The sequence below is a fragment of the Podarcis liolepis genome (genome assembly GCF_965112155.1).
Source record: "Podarcis liolepis genome assembly, chromosome: 5".
Lineage (NCBI taxonomy): Eukaryota > Metazoa > Chordata > Lepidosauria > Squamata > Lacertidae > Podarcis > Podarcis liolepis.
In genome coordinates this window covers 51,573,881-51,600,670 of record NC_139556.1, presented here as the reverse complement: position 1 = coordinate 51,600,670, position 26,790 = coordinate 51,573,881, and the positions used below count along the sequence as shown (strand labels likewise).

At 42.4% G+C, this 26,790-nt stretch overlaps 1 long non-coding RNA gene across 2 annotated transcripts in view; it reads right to left on the bottom strand.

The window, feature by feature from the left end:
• The window catches only part of LOC310707704, a 56,144-nt gene that overhangs the window by 6,380 nt on the left and 22,974 nt on the right, over positions 1-26,790 (bottom strand). For both annotated transcript variants that reach the window (XR_014526673.1, XR_014526674.1), the window contains exon 2: positions 12,318-12,414. This is a non-coding gene — a long non-coding RNA (uncharacterized lncRNA). The remainder of the gene's footprint in view (positions 1-12,317; positions 12,415-26,790) is intronic.

The window sequence follows — 26,790 nt, the reverse complement described above, 5'->3', positions numbered from 1 at the left end:
CAGTGTACATCGTTTTCCCTCTCCTCATTTAATCCCCACAACAACCCTGTGAGGTAGGTTAGATTGAGTCAGTGACTGGCTCAAGGTCACTCAGTGAGCTTCATGGCTGAATGGAGATTGGCACCCTGGTCTTCCAGGTCATAGCCTGACACTCTGACCGATACACCACACTGCCTCTCACTGGCTTAGTGTCATGTGTGAACCCTGACACTCCTCCCCAAGGCAGTCAATTATGGTTGGCAGAGAATGACTGAGGAGAGATTTGGGTGTTTGAAATCTTGGCCATTTTTTCTGTGGTTATGTGTTCTTCTCGTGTACCCCTCTTAATGAAACAAAGATTCTATCACAGAAGAAGGACACAGAAAATTTTAAATGTTGTCAACATCCTAAGAGAGAGTATCACATGTGCACTGTGAGGGATTTGGAGCCCTTAGAATATGTGGTAGCATTGAGTTCATCCAGGTGAACCATTATCCTACCACTTTTTTGATCACACATCAGGACCAAGCATATGGCCAAATCTTCCTTACCATTTGGCAGGGTGGTACAGAAAACCAACCTAATTCATGGCAAGACAGCTCAAGCCAGGATAGTTGGGGTCATTTGTGCAGGCTCCCTCCCCACCTCACCCCCTCCATCTGCTAGCAGACATTATTTCTCACAATTTATCGTGAAGAATCTTGACAAATAATTAATCCTTAATAGTGCCACAAGGCACAAGTCCTCATTTCCTTTATGTCCTGAGACTAGATTTTCAACTGGCAGATTGTTATCTTCACAGATTTGGCCAGATGCGTAAAGAAACTTATTATGAACTTATTAACTTTGAGAGAGCTGGGTCAGTTTACATTGGCTGAAAGCTGGGTTCCCTGCTTTCTGATAGACTTGATACTCCAACGATAATATTTTAGCTGTTGTATCTATGAAACCAGATGATCCCACAGATCCCAGGCATACTTTGTATGTATAAACAATAATAGACCGAGAGTTTTTTTGCCTTGTAAAAATACATCATTTGTACATTTCAACTTAATGAGCAAAAAAAGAGTTGCCAAGGTGCAATTATACAAAATATATACTGTGCTGATTAGGGATTCTGGTTCTTTAATGTTCTGAAGAAGGCTTTGAGTTCATACTAAATCTTTCTCTCTCCCTCTCTAATGAGATATGGCTTATCTGACTCAGGGCACTGAAAAGATGCAATTAGCTTGGGGGAAACCACAGTTTCATTGGTAAGGAATGAATTTATGTTGCAAAAAGTGTTAAGATGAAGGCTCGATTCTGTTAAAGCTCCCCCAAGAGAGTTATCTTATGGGGATGATGAACCTTGCAGTGAGCAATGTTAATCACTTGAAGATTCCTCAAGCGGGACTCTGAATTGTATGGGTATGGCTTGACACTACTCCCTAGTGCTGGGTTGAGAAACCTCTGGCTCTCCTGGTATTATTGGACTGCTATTTTAAAAAAATCTAAACATACACAAATGCACCTCCACACTTAAGATGCTATCAAGAACTGTCCTTTGTGATACCAGAATTGCTTCCCAGGTTAGATTGGTTTAGGTGAGATCAGGTGTGTCAACTTGGCCCCAGGACCATGGGTGCCCGGGGCCGTGGTTGCCATGCATGGCCTTGGCACCAAATTTTGTGGGTGTCCAGCCCCTTCATGGGGAATTTTGTGGATCCTTGGGCCCCCAGGGCCCCTGGGAGTTGGCACCTATGGGTGAGATTGATGGTCGGTGTGGTAGAAGCTTTTTCCTGAAAAGAAGCAGAATACATGCATTATGAGATGAGACTAACAACCCACTTTCTGGAATTTCATCAGCTTGACTGTTCCAGCTGATGCGACTCTATATTTATTCTATGGAGCACATTCTGTGGTTTGATATGTAAGCTGTTGCATTCTGGCTGCCTCCTAGAGATCTTTTTGGGTTCACAGAGCTCTGCTGCTCTCTAATCAACCCAGATCCGCCTTAATGTTGTTGGTGACATGCTTGGCCTGCTTAGCAAGTGTTCGGATTGGTAGGTTCATCAGCTAACACTAATAAGCAGAAGAGTTGCTTGCTATGGTATGAAAAACTAGAGTTAATAATCAGGGAAGTAGGGCGAGGGGGGGAGGGGAATTGCAACAGAGCCATTAAACGGAAAGGAAAGTCTATGGACTGAGTCAGTTTTTACAAATTCCTAGTGTTCATGGAAAACACTGGCTGGGCAGAACTATTTATTTAAGGCCCACCGCTAATGGCTTGATAATTTGGCAAGGAGAGTTCTTTTCTGCATATGACAAAACCCCTGACCTTTTTATGGATCACAGAGTGATTATAATGAAAGATTGTCTTCGACTCTGGAAAACTTGAGATTGATCGCTTTAAATATTCCAAAGTAGAGGCATTTTTAACAGCAGCCAAATGAGTTCCTGAATATGATCAGTATGTAGAAATGGTACATTAGGCATTTGCATACACAAGAAAAGGAGAACTTGTGGTTCTCTAGATGTTGCTGGACTCCAGTTCCCATAATCTCTGACCATTGGTCATGCTGGCTGGGGCTCATGTAGTTCAATAACATTTGGAGGGCCACAGGTTCTCTACACCAGATGTGCAACCAATTGATTTCATTAGGATTTACTTCTAGGTCTTCTTTTATGTCAAGGATCGTAGCCTTTTTCAGACTGAAACTACCGTATCTCTGTGCAAGATAGGAAAATAATTTTTAAAACAAAACAAAAAATCATTTTCATTTTCATTTAAGAGTAACGTGGGTCATAATTACAGATCATCGATGTGTTACTAAGGATCATGATATTAGCACTTATTTTAATTGGTTACTTTATTGATTAATCAGTTAAAATAAGACCTTTTGCTGATTAAAAGCCTTAAATTGGTTGAATGAAGGGAAATGATTCTGAGCATTTGGGAATATGGAAAATATTGCTCAGGAGGGTTCTTCCAAAGCCAGCTGCACCAACATGATAGTCCATTAGGGAATCCTAATGATATCATATACAGTGAACTGAGGCCACAACTCCTTCCATACCTTAATATTACATAATTGTTTCGGGGGAGGGAACTGGAGAAGACTTTAAAGTTTAGGGTTTGGTTATATGCCAAGGGCTTGGAACATAAATTTGGTTCCTGGGATATCATTAAAAAAAGAGATTGAGCAAATGAAACACATTATATATGATGGAGTTGAAGGCAATTATGCACATATCTTAAGAGAACAAACTTTAGTGACCTCTTTTCTCCCTTTCCCATCTTTAGTCCATATACATGTGATGGATAAACCTGACAACTTCAGTTTCTCTGTTTCTCATTTTTTCCAAACTAAAGTTCAGTTGTCTACATTTCTACATCAGTTTTCAAACTTACTTTAAAAAAAAAAAGAATGTCCTTGTGAAAATTAGCCAGCAGTTTCACATGCATTTCTCTTAATATACTAATTATTGTATGCACTTTTGCTTAATATACATGTTTTTGCAACCAATTTCAATAATGCATTTTTGCATGTTAACATATGCATTTTCACACACACTTTCCTCTGGTTCATGCATTTCTATACACGGTTTCTGGAGATCTGCATTGCAAAATTCAGAGCAGTGTGACTTTTTTTGTCAAAGGATAGCTGTGTTTGCAGTAAGGAGATAGTGTTGCTATAAATTTTCTGCTTTCACAGCTCTAAAGTTCCAGGTGCCTTGACAATCTTCATAAAAGTTTATCCCTCCTCTTGATTTGCTTCTTGTACTTAATCTCCTTTACATGATAGGAACTGTAGCCCCAAAACAGCTGGAGACCCAAGTTTGGGATCTAGATGAAGTGTGTAATCCTATTTCCATTTACTTGGGAGCAAGTTTCATTGAGATTAGTAAGACTTTTTCCCCCATGTAGACATCGAAGTTGGATTGAACTTATGTCACATTGAAATCATTATCAACCATTATGTCAAGGGGCTAAGTTTAGCCCCATTTATTTCAATGAGAACTCAGGCTGCAATCCTAACCCCACGTACCCGGGAGCAACTCCCAATGAATTCAATAGAATTCACTTCTGAATAAGGATGGGGGAGAAAATTGATCCACGAACTGGTGTATAAATGTGGAGAGCTGAATTTAAGACTGGAAAAAAGAGAAACTGTAATGAACAAATATGTCTATCCCTACTTCTGAGTAGACATGGTTAGGCTTGCCCTGCCCATGCAACTAATTTAGTCCAGGCCCAACCAGTTGTTTCATCTCCTAAGTTAAAATCCTCGGTGTCTTACTCAAGATTGATTCTTCTTTGACCCTTCATTGGTGATGCATCTATTTGCAATGAACAAGCCTTTGCCTCCATCCCATTATACACACTTCTGATCGTAGAAAGCACAATGACATTTTTCTTTTCCTACGCGGGGGCAGGGGGGGGATTCTTGCGTTAAAGAAATGCCTCCAAAGAACATAGGAATGGATGTGAATCTGCTAAAGGAAATTGTTTTGGGGATGTAAAGGCTGGAGTGGACAGCATGATTTTTACGGTCATTAGAAACAGTAATAAATATTCCAGATTGTATCCAAGAGAAGTGCAGAGGGACAAGTTCTCAGAAGCCCAACAGGATGACAGCCAAAGCTACAGTTGGGGAGGGAAGGGGAGTTGCGGGTGAAGACCCCCAAAACCACCCCCAAAAGAAATATACAATAGACACAGAAGTTTAGTTTAACATTTTTGGCATTAATTTGGCCACAACTTTATTGAATTACAGCATGTGAGTGGTTGCCTAGGCATTGGTTCCTGACTACCTGACCCTGCATCGTAGCAGGACAGGACTGACAACTGGACTCCACCAGAGGTCAATAAGGGAAAACATACTGGGGGAGCATGGAGTTGAGTGCAGGCTCCAGTTCACCCATATGCTCCCAGGGACTCTGGTGTGGCCCTAACCCCTGAAAGGGGATCGGACAAAAGCAAGCCGAGTGCCTGGGTTCTTTAACAGAATCCCCTAGCAGCAGCAATGGAGGGGCAGGCACAGCCAACCACTTCCCCTCCGCAAAACATTGAACCAATGCCTAACTGCCAACCTTACAAAGTTGTGACGATTTGCTACACAGTAGGCAAAAACCAAATGGCAACAGCCAATCAGCCAAATGGCAAAATTCCTACCAGGCCCCTGCTCCAAGACAGACAACCCCTAGACAGACATAGCAAGGCCAAAGAACAGCCCTAAATATAGGGTGGGAGGGCGGGTGATCCGATGCACGGCACAAGAAAGAGAAAGCTCCAAGTTACGTGCAGCAGCTTAAATAGCCCCTTGGTAGCCAATAGACAACCTAACAGGCCAAATTTCTGCCCCAGCAACCAAGGGACAACCAATGGGGTGTTGTGGCTATCCAAACGGTCCTGCCCCACAACAGGGAGGCAGTTCAGGTGATCTCACCACAACACGTGCTTTCCATGATGGAGGACACGATTTATCTGTACTATTCAGTTAGCTGGGGGTGGAACAATTGGGCCTTATTTGCCTGGCTTTGTATCCATCCCAGTTCCAACTCCTTACTTTTACATCTCTTACAGGGTGATAAAAATATTCTCATAATATCCTGAATCTCGATCAGAGGTAGCATTTCCCCCCACCAAATAAAACCAGATAGATATTTCTTTCTTATGGCTTCATAGTCAAATGTCAGATCTGAAGCACCAGGGCTGCTATTTTCTTTCATGTTCTCTGACTATCATTTCTGTCACAATCATTATTGCCTGTTATTAAGTTTGCAGAATACACAGTGCTTTACATTGCAAGGGTGGCCCATCCTGATTTTCCATCTGAGGCAAAATGAGAAGGTGGCACCCCCCACTCCCTGTGCCCCCGCCAAAGTCTCACTTACCCAGATTGTGTGGTGGTGGCATCAGCTTTCCAACAAGATCTCATGAGATTTCATGGAACTCTCATGAGATCCTGCAGAGAAGGAAGTTACGTGCTCCTAGGACCTCACTCTGGTCAGCAATTGTGTTGCAGCATTCTGCACTAACTGCAGCTTCCGAGGAAAGTGCAAGGGATTGTATTGCAGTAACCTAGTCTATATAAGGGAAAGTGTGCAGGCAGTATAAAAGGTAAAGGGACCCCTGACCGTTAAGTCCAGTTGCGGATGACTCTGGGGTTGCGGCGCTCATCTCGCTTTATTGGCCGAGGGAGCCGGCATACAGCTTCCGGGTCATGTGGCCAGCATGACTAAGCCGCTTCTGGTGAACCAGAGCAGCGCACGGAAACACCGTTTACCTATTTATCTATTTATCTACTTGCACTTTGACATGCTTTCAAACTGCTAGGTTGGCAGGAGCAGGGATCGAGCAATGGGAGCTTACCCCGTCGCGGGGATTCGAACCACCAACCTTCTGATCGGCAAGTCCTAGGCTCTGTGATTTAGACCACACCGCCACCCGCATCCCTATACTTTCCATTTATTCCCTGATCAATTGAAACTGTAATACTATATACTCATAACTAGGAGTAATTCCTATTGAGCACAGCTGAATTTACCTCTGAGAAGACATAGGTAGGATTGCACTGTTGATATCTTTAAACATAGCTTTTTACCTATATTGATGTTCTGATTGTTCTCCAATTGTTCCCTGCCACTTTACACAGTTTCTGACAGTGGACCCTGCTTGTACACTCTACCACACGGGTTACTATTTGTAGCTTTTACTCTGGGAACTAAATGCCATGTGACTATGTGGCGGGGCGGCGGGGAGAAAGAGGATCTTGGTTGGATGCTTTGCTTCTCCCTTCCTTCCTCTCCATAATTCATGTGCAAACTCAAGGGCATGGAAACATTGCCAATCATCAGAGTCTTAAGGAAAAGCCATAGAGAAGGCTTAACTAGCAGGCAAACCTTTTAAGGGAACAGGGCAAGATCTGATCTATCATCAACAGGAATTAATGTAGGAATAAGCTCAGTAAACACTAGAACATTTAAAAAGTGGGACTAATTTCTATCATTAACTGTTAGAATTCCTTGCCATGTGAAAAGGTCCCAGCTGCTCCCTCCAATCAGCAGAAGTGGACCAAAGCAAACATCTCCCATTTGTCGGCTCTCCAGTTGTCACTTTCTGCCTTCCAGCTGGAAGGAAAAGAGGCCCTTAATGGTCATTTCATGCCTGCCAAACAATTCTTGGGATTGTAGTTAAGCTTTACTCAGAGTAGACTCATTGAAAGTAATGGACCTATGCTTATTAATTTTGATGGGTCCACTCTAAGTGGGATTAGCATTGGACGCAGCCCTTGATTCAGTTTTTAGTTTCTTTTTTCTTTTTACCCCCCCCCCCCCGCAAAGTATTTCACTTTCATATCATTTGCCCAATTTGGGGCCAAACCACACAGGAATTGCTCCATCTTCATGATCATAGAAATCACATATTTAGAAATCACAAATCAGGAGCCATAGATCAAGAAATCCATGATGGACTGCTGAGTTCATAGCTACCACCCACAATGTGGAAAGAGAAAATATTAGATTATTTACTATTTTCATCTGCTAAATATTATGATGCTACCTTTTAAGTACAAATCCTCCTGAGAAATTAAAATTAATGCAACAAATACCAAAATGATATGCAAAACAGCACAGATTAAAATGTAATGAGCCAACAATAAAATCATTGAAAGCACTGATGGGATAATAAAGAAATTCAGGATCCTAGAACTATGGTTTCCCCTCCTGCTAAGTTATATTCAGAGAAGACCTATCAAAGTGAATGCACCCAAGTTAGTTGTGTAACTTAGAATGTACCTAAGTTAGTCATTTCAGTGGCTCAACCCTGAGTAGAACTAACAGTAGATGTGACCCAGTTCTCTCAAACATACTCTTTTGAACTAGATTAAGTATCCAGATTGCTAGGCTCTGTTTTCACAATCAGACTCTCAGGTTGAACTTTCAGGCTAGTGCTCTTGGAGTGCTTTCTCAAAGCCACTTCATATAGATTAGTTAACCTGTAACACACCTTTAACAACTTTATGACACTCTCTCACTCCCCTGTGCGCGCGCGCACACACACACACACACACACACGGATCCTCAATTCCATGATGATCTGTGACTTTTAATCTGGACGAATTAACCGTCAAAGTCATCATAATCACTATTGGCTGAATCACATCACATCATTACAATGAGAAATCGGGAACAGGGGGAATAGGTTACACAGTGTTAGAAAATGGTTAGAAAATGATTCAACAGACTGATTGGAAGCTTTGCTGTAGAAAATTTAGGAGTAGAAAGGATAAGAAATGGAATATTTGGAATGAGTTGAATACTTAGCAGGAGACTCTGGCATGCTGACTCGTGGTGTGCATTTTTGTTCCATAGACTTTGATAGGTTGGCTTTGTGGGAAAGAGTTCTCCATTTGTACTGTGTCTTTTGGGAAACATTTTGTTGTGTTAGCTGAAGTGGAATGTCTAGTGTGTGCTTTTTGTCTAATAGCAGTGTTAACATGCTTGTAGTTTTTGATGAAAAAGGCGATTTTGTGGCCACTGCTGGTCAATGGGATTTCATAACAGTGTCCCTTGCACACATGCTCAGTACAATATGAACCTGTTGTGGGAGGTGGTTAAAGCGGGTGGGCGTTGAATGGAATATTGGGTGGAGTTAGAATGACTCGAGCAGAGCAGGATGGTTGGAAATTAAAAGAGTAGCTGTGTAAGGAACAGAAAATGAGTGATGGATTGATATAAAAGCACTGACAAACCAGGCCTCAGCCTTAAAGAGTTTATACTTCAAGTAGGTCAAGTGTGAAAAGATACAGGAAGAAGAGATCACTGGAGTAAAAATCATTTGAGAGGCATGGGGTGGAAGAGGGGAAAATATCTGTGAGGTGTGCAGCACCTGGATTTCTGATGGGCAACTTTTGAAGGAACAGGGAGGCCTTTAAGGGAAAAACAGGAGGGAGATTTAAGGAGCAACAGTGTGACGGTAAGTGCTTTTATCTTCTGAATTCCTCTTTTCCTACTTCAACTTTGAAAGGGTTCGCCAGTTGACCTGAAAACTACCAGCTGGACCCACTCTGGTTCCCTTTAAAACCATACAATGTGCAGGATTCAGCTGGGGTGACGGTGGGGCATGGGAATCAACCCGAACCTTTGCTGATGTCACCCAAGGAACCAGCTGTTCCAGGCAAAAAAAGGCAGTGGCATCCAGTAGAAGTTAGCAACCCTGTTAAAGACACAGGAGCCGGATGAAGCAAAAAGCAGTTGTTGGCCTTTATTTCTAATCTTGTTTCACTTAACAACATAGGGGTGCACCGGTGGGGCTGCATGGAGTAACAGACCTAGTAGCACATCTGCAACCTTGCAATGCACAGCAGCCAGGGCAGAAGGTGGGGGAGGCAGATTGGTGTGACAGCCTGAAATTGGCACAGCAACCAGGCTTGGATGGAGATTGATGAACAATAAACCTCTCAGTTTAATATGTTGTGTTCAGGGCTTCCCATGTTTACTCAAGCTCTAAAATGTCAGGATATTACAGCTGTTAAGCACCACACCTTCAACAGATGTGTTATTTAGGTAATATGACTAGGGAAGGGTATCTTATCTTCTGGATCGTTCCAGCTTCATCACCTTTGGAGCTGGATGGTTGTCAGTGGCGGGGTGGTTAACTGAATGGAATCACCTGTCTAGCTCAGATGGAAGAGCAAACCACAGTTTCCTTCCGTAAAAATAAGTTGCACTGGATTTCAGGCTTGTGCTCCCACTCCTCTCCTCCTTCTCTGCAGTTGTGAGATCAGAACTTAAAAACAACAACAATAAATAGCACCTTGTAGGCAAAGCTTTTTGCTTACAAGAAATCTTAGTCTAGGGAGTCATAGTGTTTTCAGGAAGGCTGCCGAATGCAGACCAGTGGAAAACAAATTTCATTGGCAACAAAAACTCTTGTAGCCCTCAAATTAGAATTTCATCACTCATTGGATCATTTTTGCATGCAGTTTTCCCCTCTCATAAATTGATAAAAGGATTTGTGTGTGTGTAGGGAATGCAGAATAACTTTTTTGGCACAGCACAAAACTGAGAGCAAACCAGAATCTAAGACCATAGTTTGATCCTGGCTCACTCTCATTATTCCACAGTTTAAAAATAATAAAGTTTCCAAGTGCAGGTGTCACAGGAAACTGTGGTTAGTTTGCATTTTCTTCTTCCTATTTTAATCTCCCTCTTGTGGGAGGAGAAAGAGTGCTGATCCCTACAGCTTGTTCACCTGAACCAGGTGATAAGAGTGGAAGTTATTCTAGGGATTATTTTGTCTAATTTTGTGTGTTGCCAGAATTCCTTGGTGTTCATTATGCTTTCAGCATTTGAACAGAATCTGCTAAATTACATATTAAATCATTTATGCTTGAAAATGCATTCCTAAAAGGACAGATATATGCAGCTTCAAATTTTTGAACAATCAAATTCTTTAGTCTGCAATCCTTCCTTGCACACTTACCTTGGAGCAAGCTCCATTGAACATAATTAGGCTTACCGTACTTCTGAGGAGAAATGTATAGGCTTGTGTATAGGCTGCTACAACCCTCTGCCAGTAATCCACCGTAAACATTACTCACCTAGTATAGTCTAGGTTATTTATTTTGTTGTCTGCCATGCTCAAGTGCAGAATGCAGTCAATGTAAATTTTTGAATGTGTTAATAATAGTAAGAAAGAGAGAGGGAGAGAGAAACTCTGCCACATAAATTGGATGCAGGAGGACAGCTGTAGACTGAACAGGAAGCGCTGGCCCAAGGCTAAATGAAACAGCTGTTGCCATTGTTCTGAATAGAAAGTGCCTTTGCAAATTCCACACAGCCCAGGATCAGAAAGCAGATGTTAGTAATTACAACACATGAAAAGAAGGGCACAGGATCAGGCAAGTGACGAAAAAGCAGCAGGACCAATAGATTTATAACTCACTGCTGCAGCCCAGCAACTACCAAGGAGAGTGTAACAAGTGTCAGCATTTAGCTCTCCTTCTTCCTGTAAAGTTCACACTAGGGGTGTCATCACTCATTGTCTCCCCATGTTCAGCTTGCAAACAAATAACCAAATGAGCTGAGCACTGTAAGGTGAAGGTGAAAGAATTCTGTGATTTATCAAAACAAAACCTCCCTAATTCGACTGTGTTTAAACAAGGCTCCTTGGTACGCAGCAAAACCAGTACAAGATACTTTATAGTCAGTTAACTTTCATTTTTTGCTTTGTATTTATGTACATAAGCCTAGATTGGTGTTTTTTCTTCATAATTTTGAATTTATTCTGTGTTTGCTAAATTGTTGATTTTTGTTGTTTTGAATTTACTGGCATGTCCCGTATATTTGCATTTCCAATGTTCTCTTTTGTAATGTTTTGAATGTTTGCTATAAGCCACATAGCTCATTGTGTAAAAGCAGCTTCTAGGCTTCCGGTCCTGCCTGCCTTAATGGAGGCAGCCCCTGCGACATCAGGAGATTGTCTGTGAACAAAAAACAAGCATGGCGGAGGGTAAATCATCCTTGCAAATTCCCCCCAGGGATGGGGGGGAATGGGCTTCACTCGCAGTTCGTCTCGGTACCTGGCTCTCGCGCCAGCATGGAATATGGGAGGCAGGAAGGTGTGGAGTGCAAAAGCACTTCACCTGGCGAAAACCCTCCTACACTGCCATTAAGAAACAGAAGTTCTCCGTTTAATTGGATCTTTAATTGGCTTTAAAGTACTTGTGTGTGATGGGCAAGGGATGCAACAACATACTGTGCAATATACCAGCTACATAGATCAAAGGTTTGAATTGAAATAAGGTTTTATTTGGCATGAGAGTCGGCTGGGGAGAGGGAAGCCCGCAGTTTGTTTATTCTAAGCTGTTTTTATATATTTATGATTCGGCAACCCTCTCCAGAATATAAGATAAAAAGATATTTACAAGTGAGGAAGGGACATTGGAGTAATATTGATATTAACTAGCAAAAATGGAAACTGTGTGTGATCTAAAATAAAGAAAGGAGGGGGAGAGGAAGCTCATGTATGACTATGTTGGAAAGACAGAGTAATTCCCCTCACCTCCGTTTAAAAACAACAGACAAGGAAAAAGAGACTGAGATTTGTGTGTGCTACTGACGGAATGTAATCTAAGATAAAATTTAATTAAGCCATAAATCTCTACTTGGAAGGAAAAGAATTTGGAGGCTGTGATAAGAACGCTGCAGAGATTCTGGGAATTGGAAAGGAGTATTCAATCTTCAGCGCATTTGAAAACTGCCCACCTTTTTCTAAGCAGAGGAGGAAATGGCAAAGATCTCCGGTATGTTTTACTAGTGAGACAGAATGGTTTCTAGCAGACGGTCACCTGTTCCGAGACACTGAAGCAAGGGTTGGAGAGATAAGACCTCTGAGAAACTTCAAGATTCGGTTCCTCCACAAGCCACGATGGGAGAAAACAACAGCTGGGAAGTGAAAGAGACAACACCATAAATGGACAGAAGGAATCTCCAAAGACATAACAGTTTTCACATGCAGGGTAGAATAAAGATAATAGTTTGAGTTTCTCACTTGAAGCTTTATACATTCATATATTGTAACATCACGAATGGAAATCATTAATTATGTAGATTATTATTAAAACTGAAAAGTAACTGACATTAATTAAGATTATGGAATGTAGTGATAAAAAATCGGAAATGCACCCAAACCACCATGCGGGGAGCCACTTTAACTAAAATGTATTAATTGGAAGTTGATTGACATTTTGATAATTGTACAATTTGGGAATTAATTGTTATCGTTACAATTTGGCTATTATTGGGGGTATATTGGAAAGATAGATAGATAGATAGATAGATGATAGATAGATGATAGATAGATAGATAGATAGATAGATAGATAGATAGATAGATAGATAGATATCTCAGCATATAAGTGAAATCAATCAGTCAGAAATAACATGAACACTATTTTGAGGTTCACTTCCCTTGCATAGTGACAATCATATGAGAGGGGGCAAGCCTGTTCCATCCAACACATTGCTTTGAATTCTATTGGTTCTGGAGTCTATAATGAATTTGAAGCTACTGGTTGATTTTTGCAGGTGCCTTCTGGACAACTGGTTTCTTATTCTGTAGTCTCTGTTATTCCCTTACTGATGCACATCCAGGCCCAGTGTGCCATTGTGTGTCAATGCCACTGACGCCAGCACAAGGCCAAACATGACTCTGAGACTCTTCTGGATCTCCAGCATATTTAAGGAATCTCATCCTCCTCCCAGAACTTCTACTCCAGTTTTTCAGCAATTAATCCCAAGATGCAGCTCCCAAGTATTTTTGGCAAATCTGATCACAGATGACAAGGTAGGTTGAAATTTGACATAGTCAATGTTGTGGACATTCTGCAGCAGTGGTTAGGAAGACGTCTGAGTGACACATCTCCCTTACCCTTCCAACTTACTTCCAGCTACCAGGTGAATGTGCTGATCAGCTGAGATATGTGGTTATTGCCCCTTCTCTACTAGTCAGCTTAGTGGAGTCTTGCAGGGGGGTGGGGAGCAGAAAAAAATTGCCTGGGGCCTAAATCAAGCCCCTTGGACCAAACAGTGGACCAGTAAGATGTCAGCATCGCTGCTACAACACCAATGTCAAATATGGCTGCTATGGCTGAGAGATTTTTATACCCTTTTCTTTAAAAACAGGGACTGTTTCCTGCACTTTTGGTTTGGGGGTAAATCATACAAACAGCAGCGTAATAAGCTTCCATCCAGATATATAGCTTAAATTTCAGCCATAAATAGGAAAGAAGGAAGAAGATGTGATGTTGTGAGCCTGATATTGATTTTGATAAAGCGTTTTTAGGCTTAACATCCTTTGGACGTCTTCTCCATTATTTAAAACCATGCACACATTTAATCAGAAAAAAGAACACACACCCCCACAGCCCATAGCAAGGAGCACAGACTGTAAGAAAGGTTAGTCAAAAGGTAAACCATGTGTTTGCCATCTTTGTTCCTGATATGGAAACCATATGCTTAAATACACCAGCAACCATACTTAATATAACACTTTTTTTTATTAAACCTGGTTTTATAAAAAGCTATCCACCATTCTCTCTGTTAGTGACTTCCAGATAGGTCACATATTCCTCACTGCAACTATCATTACATATTTAGAGCAAATTAGACAGCCTGATAGACTGGTTTTGATTATTACTGCATAGGAGTAAGGGGGCATCTTATTTTTCTCCCCTGCCCCTGATAAATTAAAGGAACTGTAATGGGCAATTTCTGCAACCTGCAAAAAGGCAGGCCCATCTGTGACTCATTTAGCACTAAAAAAGAAGAAGATTTATTTTATTAATTTGGGCAGAATTTAGAGAGAATATAGATGCCCCCCACTGCTCCTTTTTAGTTCTCCTGCTCACGACTGGGAGAAGAAAAGGAAAAACCCAACCTTGCACAGACATTTCAGGAATGAAAAACTGCCAGCATGTTGTTATTATAAGAGCAAAGTTTGCTGCCTTGGTGGTGAGATAGTGGATGGTTGCCTGGCCAACTGGAAGAACTCTGCTCAGGAATGGCTTTAATATCCTATAGGCCCTCTGCCACCATAAAGCACTATACAGAAATGAAGCACTGCAAAGAAAAACGGGCTGGAAGAACTGGCTGCTCAGCCTACCTTGGTAAAGCATCAAAGAGACAATTTGCAAAAGCCCATTATTATTATTTTCAAATTAAGTTCTTTGGAATTATTCCCATGGTATGATTTCAAAATCAGTGACAAGTTGTGGAAAAATCTGCCTTCCTGCCATTGGTAAACTGCAGAGTATATACGCTACATCAGTCTTCCCCAATCTGGTGCCCTCCAGATGTTTTGTACTTTGGTTTCCATCAACTCCAGCCATTTAGTTCAAAACATCTGGAAGACACCAGGCTGGGGGAGGGCTGCTCAAGATAATACAGGTATGTTAACCTTTCATGCCTACATGATTTGCTCTTTTCCTGAATGAGCAAGATGGTTACACTGTGATAAGATTCCTTCTTCCGCCATTTCCCCTTGCATGTTGATGGAACCTTTCTCCATGGTTTGTCCATTTTGGATTCATCAACTTGAATTTGTCTTGTAATCATTAGCACAGTGTCACCACCCCACCACTTCTATCAGGCATTGGAAATCTGTGGCTCTCGACATGTCAGACTACATCTCCCAACATCCTTGGCCATTGGCCATGAGAACTGAGGATTTTTGATGTTGGAGTCCAACAACAGTTGGAGTGCCACAGATTCTCCATCCCTGTCTTAAATACTCACTTGAAAAAGTGGGAAGTGCTTGCTATTATAATGCTCTTTCATAAATGTTCTATATATTTCTGGACCCAAGAGCCGGCAAATGCTAGTGATAGTAACTGAAGAAACAGAAGTTTCATAAGCTGGAAAAATAGGGAGTTTGTGAGCCATCATTTGAGCAACAGAGCTACACAACACCCTATTGGCCAGATAGAAACTTGATTTTTTAAAGTGCTCATACACAAAAGGAAGCCTAGATTCTTATGATTTTTCTGAACCTGATGACCACTAGGGTAAAAGTAAAAGGTAGGTAAAGGACCCCTGGATGGTTAAGTCCCGTCAAAGGTGACTATGGGGTGCAGTACTCATCTCGCTTCAGGATGAGGGAGCTGGCGTTTGTCCACAGACAGCTTTCCAGATCATGTGGCCAGCATGACTAAGCCACTTCTGGCGCAACGAAACACTGTGATGGAAGCCAGAGTGCATGGAAACGCTGTTTACCTTCCTGCCACAGTGGTACCTATTTATCTACTTGCACTGGTATTCTTTTGAACTGCTAGGTTGGCAGAAGCTGGGACAGGGCAACAGGAGCTCACCCATTGCGTGGATTAGAACTCCTGACCCAAGAGGCTCAGCGGTTTAGACCACACCATATCCTGACTCCTGGGTAGTATGAAGAGTACAAGCAAGGGAGACAGCAGATTAACTGAGAACATGTCTGGTTTGTTCAGACCACATAGCAAGTCTGACTTGAAGCCTTTGATGGTGAAGTGAGGTGGAGTGGTGGTCAGGCCTACCAATGTTTCAACAGGATCTTATCATAGGTCATATCTGCATCATATATTTAAAACACATGACCTCCTAAAAAACAAAACAAAAAAAAATTCCTGGGATATATACTTTAAAGGTGGTGGGAATTGTAGCTCTTTAAAGGGTAAACTATGGTTCCCAGTGATCTTTGTGGTTTAATTGCATTGTGTGGATATTATCCTAGATAGCAAAAATAACTAGGGTGGCACATAGCCTGAATTTCTGAAAGCCACCACCGCTGAGAACTCTGTATGGGTGCAGGAAGGCTGGAACTCTCTTCCTGAATGTGTATGGGGAATGGTCTGTATGCCTGGCATGGCAACCCATTGAAAGCCATGCCAGCAATTCTATTAAGGCCTATACAGGTCCTTCTGGTCAGCATGCCATTCCTTCCATCAGCCTCTGATCTGTGTGTGGTACACAGGCTGGATCTCTGCTTGATGACCCCCAGGCTCAGGATAGGCCTGGGTCCTGACACACAGTGTGTTTCCTTATGGAACGGTATGAGGGGAATGGAGGTAACACCCCTTCTACCCCCGCCATTGCTTAAGAAGAGCTTTCCGTGCAGCAGTGTGTGGAGTTAGCCCCAAACTCCAGTCTCTTTATCTTTCCTGACAAGCAGGAAGAATGAAGAAGATCAAAAGCAAATGAAAATCGATAGGATTAAGGTACTGAAATTCTTCTGTTTTGCCACAGGCTGTCACTCTAACTCCACGTCCTTTGCAGCTGGGCAAGATTTCTCTTTAGAGGAAACCAGATGAGAGAGGAAAGGCAGCCAGACAAAGTAGTTCAGAAGTTTGCTCCTCCTTTTTTTGTTGCCTGTTTCTGAAATATAATCTCCCTGAAGATTTGTTTGGCAGTCGAAAGCCCCCCCCCCTCTCTTCAGAAGAAGAGTCAGGAACATTCATCTTGATAACACACATGCTGAGCTATAGGGAAGTAGGTTGGTTGTCGGGTTGAGTACGGCCAAAAAAAATTAGAAGCAAATCTAACGACAGCTTTAATGTTGCTGGGCTTTGCATGTGCGGGCCATTTGTGCACCTGCACAAGTTTGGGGAGAGGGAGGGGAGTCTATTTGCACATTGAGAGTTGCTGAGTCCAGCTGGGCAAAAGCCAAACTCCACAGTGGACAAAGGATGAGGGTGCCTCAATCGAATCTTTCAGATGTTTCCATTGACACCAGCCAGAGATAAAAGCCCAGTACAAACACTCCCCCAGGCTTCAAGCGTCTTTGCATAGTCTGTTGATGCCTACGCTCTTCTCCCATGCAGATAATGTCTGCTAAGTTCCTGCCTGTGCGGCAAAAGCCTTCGCGTGTTGCAAGGAGTGGAGTCTCCAACCTCTCCTGCCGTGTGGAGGTGCACCGCATGTGATTCCCATGGCTGTAAATATTCGGTTCACATGGTGGTTCTCTTTCAATAAAGCAGGGAGGTGGTGCAGATTGGACACAACGCTATGTTCACATTGGAGAGAGGTACACAGAGCCCTCTCCCATGTGAAAATCCTGGCTGCTACCCGAGTGAGCATTTGAAGCAGCATAACCAACATTTTTGCGCTAGCGAGAGGCTATGGCATGGGTGGGATGGTTGGTCTTCTGCCAGCCTTTGAATAGTCAATGGGGATTGTTTTCTTGCTGTCCTTCCATTTCAAAAGCAGGCCAAGGCATACAGAGGGGGAAAGGAGGTGTGAATGGGAAGTCAAGAGATGAAAAGTGCCTTGTCAAAGGTCAGTGGGACAGATTCAGTGTCCTGGAAAGTGCGCATGCAGATGTCTTGGGCACTACTGGACAAAGCTGAATTTTCAAAGTCCCAATGTTTGTGGGTCGGACAGACTTAAACTATGATAATCATAAGTATACTTAGTACAAAGTGAAAGCTATACATACCCCCTATTCTGTTTTTAGGGTTGTCTACTGGGATGCGGGTGGCGCTGTGGGTTGAACCACAGAGCCTAGGGCTTGCTGATCAGAAGGTCGGCGGTTCGAATCCCCACAATGGGGTGAGCTCCCGTTGCCCGGTCCCTGCTCCTGCAAACCTAGCAGTTCGAAAGCACGTCAAAGTGCAAGTAGATCAATAGGTACCGCTCCGGCGGGAAGGTAAACAGCATTTCCGGGCGCTGCTCTGGTTCGCCAGAAGCGGCTTAGTCATGCTGGCCACATGACCTGGAAGTTGTACGCCAGCTCCCTCGGCCAATAAATCGAGATGAGTGCCGCAACCCCAGAGTCGGTCATGACTGGACCTAATGGTCAGGGGTCTCTTTACCTTTACCTTACTGCTCCACCTGGTAAAGCTGTGGGCCACAGTCTAAGGCAAATAATCTCTAGGTTTTGTGGAGGGGCCATCTAGATAGAGGAGCTTGTGTCTTGAATATTGAATGCCCCAGGTTCAATCCCTTGCATCTCCAGGTAGGGATGAGAAAGGTTCCTGTCTAGCACCATGGAGAGAAACTACCACTCAGTGTAGACCAGGGATGGGGAAACCTGCCACTCTCCAGATGTTGTTGGATTCCAGGCCCCAGCCAGCATGGCCAATAATGAAAAAAAAAACCAACTATCCTGGAATGTGGCAAACAACTGATAATCTCCTAGAAAAGCACCCTCTGCCCTGCAGAAGCCCACCACCATTTTTTACGTACACATGCTATTCCTAAATTTATTTGACCCTCCTAAAAAAAACCCAAAAGACTAGTGGGCAATCCTCCTGCAGCAAGGCTGTCTTACACAATGCATGGGGAGAGGTTATTGTGAAACACCTGGATCAGACTTAGCGCTGGGAATAAAATCTGAATTAAAAAAATAAATAAATCTGGAGAGGAGTCTTCATCCAAGTCACATGGTCAGAAACTTAATAAGCTGCCTTTAAACTCACCTTTTTCTGGGAAGCCTTTGGATCCACTCCCTAATCCCTATTGTAACCAAGCCAAAGTACATCTAATGGAAGTCATCTTCTTGTCTATTCATGACTTCATTCCTCCCTTCCTCTGCTGTTTTCCCATGTCGATTTTGGACTGTAAGACCCCTGGGGCAGGGAGCTGTCATACCTGTGCTTTGCAAAGTGCAATGTACACAGATCAAGCATGGTGAGCATTGATGAAATGCAGCCTTTGAAGCTCTCCTGAGGCCACAACCCTCCCTGGCCCTGCTTTCTACCCTACTTCAATGGTTTTTGTCTGGCTGGAATCATGGAATTGTAGAGTAGGAATGTGTCCTTGTCCTCTGCTAATGCCTCCTGCTTGCTTGCATGAATGGAGGAAGTGGCAAACTGTACACAGCTGAATTTTGCATTTGTTGCTCCACCCACTTTTGCTTCTGGCCCCTTCCATGCTGGCAGGTGGCCCTAGAAGGTTTTCCAGGAGGGACTGTGGTCCTCTTGCTGAAAATGCTCCCCATTTGTGACATAGATGGTGCTGCATAAATAACAGCAATATGATAAAGACGATGCTGTCAAAACATCCTATCTGTATTTTAATTATTATTTAATTGGTTACTCACCATTTCCAACAAATCCAAACACTTGTGTGAAAGGAAAGTAGAGGGCAAAGCAAATTTGTCTGCTTTATAAGACACTGTAAATACAGTTTGCAAGGGACACCGATGGGAAGATTTTTAGCAAACGAAATAAACTCACTTGAGTTCTGCAGCAAAAGGCCCATTTAGGTTTTCTTTCCAGATCACCTTAGGGGGGGAAATACATTCACATGGTATGGGAAATGTTTGTTGTTTCTAACCAGCTTCATCTCAACCAATCCACCTCCGCAAGCTCCAGTGTTCCCACAGATGTTTCTTGCTGGTCAAGAGGAAGCCACCCTAATTATGATCACAGCATTCTGTCTTTGTAAAAAATAATTATGAATATGAAGTGCGAAATTAATTTGTGTGAAAATGCTCCCGTGTGCCATGCAAAGCAGAATATTTCTTCAAGCAAACCAACTCAGGAGCGGGAGGATTAAAAAGGAAAGGAAGAAGCAATAGAAATTCCCGAATTATTAGAATTATTGTAGTGTTGTGAAAGAAAACCAGAAGACTCGGCTCGCGTCCATCCATAATGCTGGCTAGGAGCAGGCGCAATTATCATTATCTGCTGTGGATACCCACCAGATGCTGTTGACTCCAACTCCCATCATACCTGCTCATCAGCCATGTTGGCTGAGGGTGATGGCATCTGGAGTACATCAATACCTGGAGTGCACCACTTTGGTTAATCCTGATCTACTGCAGTGAAAGAAACTCTATGTATACGCCTAGCAGAACAGAATGCTCATTACTGAGGTATCAACTGATACAGGACAGAACCAAATGCTGGTTCCCTGCTCTGAGTATCAGTTTGTGTGCTCAGTGTCTCCCAGATCAGAAGCAGCATCTGTTCTTGAACTGTTTCTGGACCTCAGAGGTGTATCCCAGAACCCCTGTAATGCCACAAAGTAGTCTGAAGAGTGCTTTGTTCTAGTGAGGACCAAAAAAGTGCACAAAAAAGAAGGTCCATGCCAGAATTATTTTGAAGAGTTAAGGGGAGTGGGTTGTGTACTCTCAGTTTGTGCAAAAGTTGGGACACTGGGCTGAATGCAACAAACTTGTTCCACTAGCAGAAACCATTGCAAGGACTCTCACTAGTGCAATGGGGGGCATGCCCCCCCAAATCTGCCATGGAGGGTCAGAAGAACCCCCAGAACAGTACAGGTGGGAGGGTGATAGTATAATGTTCTGTTGGGCAAGCAGACATGCTTGCGCTGAGGGAACCATCTCCTTAGTTCCACACTGAATTCCACCCTCTAGAAGGCACAGGCAAGAGTCATTCATAGTTCCACCAGAACTGAGCCCCAGTGCAGAAATTCATAATCTGTTGTGGCATTGCAATATTATTTCCTCCAGGTTTCACCCATGAGGGCCATCTCCTACCTTCCCCTCATGTTGAGAGACAACAAGGGCCACTGCCTTTATCAGAAAAGAGCTATAGCTGAGTGGCAGAGCATGCGTTTTCCTTAACGAAGTTTCAGTTTTAAATCCCTGGCATCTCTAGTAAGGGATCTTAGGTAGCACACCTGGAGAAGAAATCTGCCTAAGACTTTGAAGAACTCTTACCCATTGGGGACAATAATGGGCTAGAGTTGGGTAGCCAATGCGGTGCCCTCCCGCTGTTGCCAGATCACAGCTCTGAATATCAGCCATGCTGGTTGAAGCTGATGGGAGTTGTAGTCAAACAACATCTGGACAGCATGACATATGTGCTCATACGGTACATCTTTGGTTCACTTCAGCTGCAAACCTAGAATGGGGAGAGGCATGTAGGTGGGTCATTCATGTCTAACAACCTGCTGGGCTCTTGCCAGCAGGGTGGAAGTGAGGGTGGAGGAGTGCTTTGTGCTCTTCCATCCTTTTTTCCTGGTGGGTTGGTTTGGAAACAACGAAAGGGAAATAAATGAGATTGTCTTCTGCCAGCTCCAGGGTGTATGGGTGTTGGGAAACTGGGAAGTTATTGGATCTGTCAGATCTAAGCTTGCCCTGATCCTCCACAGTATTGGCAACACCCCCCTAACATGCCACCTTCTTGACTCTACTGACTTCAGAGCTTCAACATTGGTAGGGCCAGGGCTCTGGAAGTTGCTGTGGTGGCGGTAAGAGTTTGTCTTACCTGATATCTCAATCTAACCTTGGAGAGGGAGAGCTAATGCATGCCATGGCCCCTTAGATGGCTTTCCAGGAACCATAAAATAGGATAAGTTCCCAAGCAAGAAGCAGTGTTCAAGATCTACATGCATGATAGATTCCCTTTCTATACACTTTCTATACAATACACACCCCTTGCTGACTTCTGTCATCAAGCATCAAGGTTTTAATGTATTTTTAATCTCTGTTGGAAGCGTCCCAGAGTGGCTGGGGAAACCCAGCCAGATGGGCAGGGCACAAATAATAAATTATTATTATTATTATTATTATTATTATTATTATTATTATTATTAGGTTATATTTGCTGCTGAGATGTTTAGTTTGCTGGCTGACACTGTAGCTGAATCCCTTTGGGAGACTTTGCAGATTCTTCCCTCATTCCACAAACAGATTGATATCTGAATCATGCAGTTCAAAAAATTGCCCAAACCATTTAATTTAACCTGCTGCAGATTCCAGGGCTGGTTGGCAGGTGTCATTTAGAAAACTTTTCATGCATTGTGACAATCATTGACCACCTACCTGCTCATCCTTGCTTTATTTGACTTGTACATTGTAAATTCTGTCTGTGCTTTGTCAGTATGTAAACTGTATGTATTATATTTCCGGCTGATTTTATTGTAAGGAGCGGCTCATAAAACAGTTTATTTGACTTGTTTAAATGAGATATCAAAGGGCTTCCCAGTTACACATATTGTGATGGAGAAGTATAAATGATCACATGCAGATAGTAGAATTCTCATGTGCTCAAGAGGGTGAATCTCCATGCATTGTTACACTCCCTTGCCAATTTGGATGATCTTTCTTTTGTTTTAAATTTTATTTTATTGAAGTAGGACTACATACATTGCAAGATGAAAAAAGCCAAGAACAAAATACAAAGGTGGATACAAGAGCATATAGCACACATAAATAAAGCCATAATCCCATAAAACATGAAGCAGATTACAGCTACTATCATAAGGCAAGAAGAGTTCCAATAGGAAAATTGAGATGGAGGATGAATTCTTGCCTCCCACCTTTGTTGGTGAAAAACAGGGATGAGGAACCTTTTGCCCTGCTGGCGTTGTTGGACTACAATTTCCATCATCCCTGACCATTGGCTATGCTCTCTGGGGTGATGGGAGTTGGAATCCAACAACATCTGTAGGGCCACAGATATACCAACCTCTATGGAAAAGATTAACAGAACCCACATTTCAGAGATGGAATCTTGCCCTCCATACCTCTTGTCAGTTCACTCTGATGCATTAACTTTTTAGACAATGCCAGAAACAACATCCTTGTGGATCAATTATTGGGTTGACTGTACAGATTAACATGGTGAACAGTGTGTGATATAATCTCAGAAACTGGTTCCCAGAATGTCTTAACAAGTCCACCATGTGCATTTCAGAGACCGTTCTCCTTAGTGTCTCCTCAAGCACAAGGAAGACACTCATTGGCTAATGTGATGAAGGCAGATGGTGGTAAGGGGCCATCTATGTATGAAGTTGACTTGAGCAAGTCTTTGGCCCGTATGAATAACCTGTGGAACTCTGAAACAGGGATCCCAATGACCTTTTCACACATAGTTTTATTTTAAATCATCTATTGGAATGAAACCTTTAGTTTTGGGAGCTGAGGCAACAAGTACATTTTCAAACACTGTCAGATATCTTTTTTTTTAAAGAATGCCTTTTAATGAAAATCCATAAGATGCATCGGTTGGCCCAGGAAATGATCAAGACTAGCAGAAGACTAATGCTGCAGCCCTAGACAAAACAAGCGATCAAGCACTGCACACAACATTGCACAGCAATAGCGAGACCAGACAGTGGGAAAACCTTTTTCTCTATTTTCATAGTATCTCTCCAGCACAGACCAATTTGGGGTTATTTTATTCTATAGCTATTTAAAGCCAAATCCCACATTTTGAAAGATTCATTCATAAACATCTGTGTGGCACGAAGCCAGCAGAGCTCCTTCATCTGCCTAGGCTCACTGAAACATCCATCTTGGAATGGTTCTCTTCCCCCCACCCCTTGCGTATTGCTAGCCAGAACAAATGTGATCATCTTTTAAACCATTCTTGTGCTTTCATGTGGTGTTTTGGCATATTGGTGCCTGAAGTGTCCTTAATTGTTGCTGTAATAACAACATGGGCATCCTTTGGCTTGAAATGGCATTCTCTAGCTTACGCGCCTACAATTCCCATTACTAGCAGGATAACTGAAATTCTTCAGCAATCCCATATTTGCAGCAATTTATTCTAAATCATGTTACTCAAGGGAGAAGTGTGCACAAGACTTTAGAATAATTATTATCTTGCTGGAAATGTGCAAAATTTAATTCCAAAATGGTTCTTAAAATGAAATCCTCAATGAAATATATAGTGTTGACATCCTGGACCATTATAGTTATTATTTTTTCAGAACATTCTGAGTCTTTAATCTTGAGGGAATTATTTGGCATATCTCTTCTCTGATGTCCCTGTTCAAGTAGCCAAGAATCTCGCTCTGTTTGATATATAGTGAGTCTTTAAATCTTGTCTTGGATAGGGTTCCAACATTCTAGACTGGTGAATATCAGGAGACAATGGGGATCAATGTAATTGCGATTTCCATCAAAACCCTGTGGGTTTCAATGCAAATTAGCGGTCGAAGCAGTTCTTGGCTCCTGATGTTGGGGAATGCACGTGACCTTTCCTCCCTGTGATTTTCTCATCAGTAGAAATTTTAGTAAATAGGAGAATTTGCTTTTACTACATCAACTTAGGAATCTCTTTACATTTTAAATGATGTGTGTTTGTGTGCATTTAAGTGTGAGTGAATGTGGGGACAGGACCTTTTCTGTAGTGGCCCCACAGTTGTGGAACTTCCAACCCTGAGAGATACAATCAGCCTCCTTCTTGCTGTCATTTAAGCATGCTCTAAAAACATATTTATTCATGACTGCTTTTAGTGACATTGTGTAAGGGGGTAGGGGGCTCAATTTTTGTTGAGAGGTCAGACATGGATTAGAATAAATGAAATGTTGTTTGATCTTTGATATGGGTTTGGGTTATTTTTATTTGTTTTAAGATACCATGGGAAGATGACATATTTTAAATGTTGCATGTTAAATAAAACTAAATAAGTGGATTCAGGGCCTTTTCTTTTCTAGAAAAAGATGCTGGAACTTGTTGACCCTTTTTTAGGGGGAACACCCACCCCAAGTTGTTGAGTGAGTTCCAGCTGAAAAAAGCAGTGATTGGATTCTTATTCACATGCCAATCTCCCAGCAGTGAGAAGCTTCGGAGATGCCACCACCTACCTTGGATTGGCTTTCTCATAAGGAAGATCACAGAAGATGGTTGTGTCTTTGAGATATGTTGACTTTATTTATACATAAAAACAGGCTGAGCATAAAATGGAAGAGCTCACAGCATCAACACTCCAACAGATCTTCCTCCCATACTAGATTTCTAGGAGAGCACCCAAAGCATAGATTTGGACACAGCACAGAGAACAGGTCAAGCTGCTGTGCCTTCTGGTTCCAAACAAGACTGGTCTAAGTCTATTGCTCTCCTACATTTACTGATGCCATCGCCTCCAGCCAAACAAAGAGGAGCCTGCCCCTTTTAGCTCCTTCTGAAAGTATCTCCATCTCGTAGTTCCGTGGAAACCAGCCACCTGTGCTCTTCATTCATGCAAAGGGGTAAATTAACAGAGTTAGCTAGAGTCATCAACTTAACAGAGGGACTGGTCTGACCACTTTAGCAGCCTCATTTTCTGTAGAATCTTACAGATATAAAACCACAGGCTTGGACCAACCCCACCATCCTATGACAATATGCATGCTTTGGCCTTGCCTGTTGCTGGTATGCATACTCTCACCACTTTCCCCCAAAGGAAGCAGATAACCAGGGGGAAAATATTCCCCACCTATGCTTCAGAATGTTTCGACAATCATCTCTGAATGGTACCACGTGGTATAACCTCAGTTTTATTTACATCTTGCTCAACTCCTTAATATATATTGCCAAGGATGCAGCTTATTCGTCCACTCCTGACTCTCTTTATTTAACATATTGGTCTGGATTTGAGAATGTTCCCTTCCCATATAAATTAGCTTACATTGATTCATTAATGTGTTTTTCTGTGTATCTATCTCACATGATCGTATACTATATTTTTAGCAGGATCCCAGGCTCAGGAAGCTTTCAGGATCATCCAAGCTTAACAAAAGAGGCAGCTGTTCACTATTTATTTTTATTGTCTTTGTTCGATGTATGTCCACATACCCCTTACATTACATACCATCCATCCTCTGTAGTTAATCAGGCAGGGATCTTCAGTAACTATAATTCATTCATCCTGACTGTGTTGTGCTGCTTCTTTCATCAGACACATGTGAGCGCAAAATTAGATCCTGCACTGGACTTTCACCCGAACTTTATTGTTTTTAAACTTCGGTCAGTCCTCCATTTTACCAACATAATGTTTATGTGGAATAATTATTTAGCCTAGAAGTACAGAAGACAACTAGCACTAGCACTGCATGTTGTTCAGACTCAGTTCCCGGACTGCCAAGTCTCTTCTCTTTCACAGTCTTATGCAGATTCCTTTATGAGATCACCTCCAGGCAAGAATGGGAACAGTAGAGAAAGACATGTCCCAGGGGCAGACTTTGGTCTTTCAAGGCCAAAATTTGGATACACCCCCCCAAAAACATCTCACCTTCCCTTCTGCTGAATTCACTATGTCAGAGATTCCTGAAAAGGTTACCTGAAATTATCATTCCAAATCATATCACAGGTCAGACAAATGGCTACAACCTTGAAAGATTGTGATGATACGATACGATACGATACGATACGATACGATAATCTTGTCATTGTCCCATACAGAACAACGAAATTGAAAAAAATCTACACCAGACATTCAAAAACCCACAAGCCTGCTATCCCAGCTATCCCAGACTGGTCAGCCCCTAAAAACTCTGATACCCCATAATTGAATACAATATACCCACATAAAGACTACCTTACACTGCGTTTAAAACCAAAATCACATTTGGATAGAAACTGTTTCTCAGGTGGCTAGTCCTAGTCTTTAT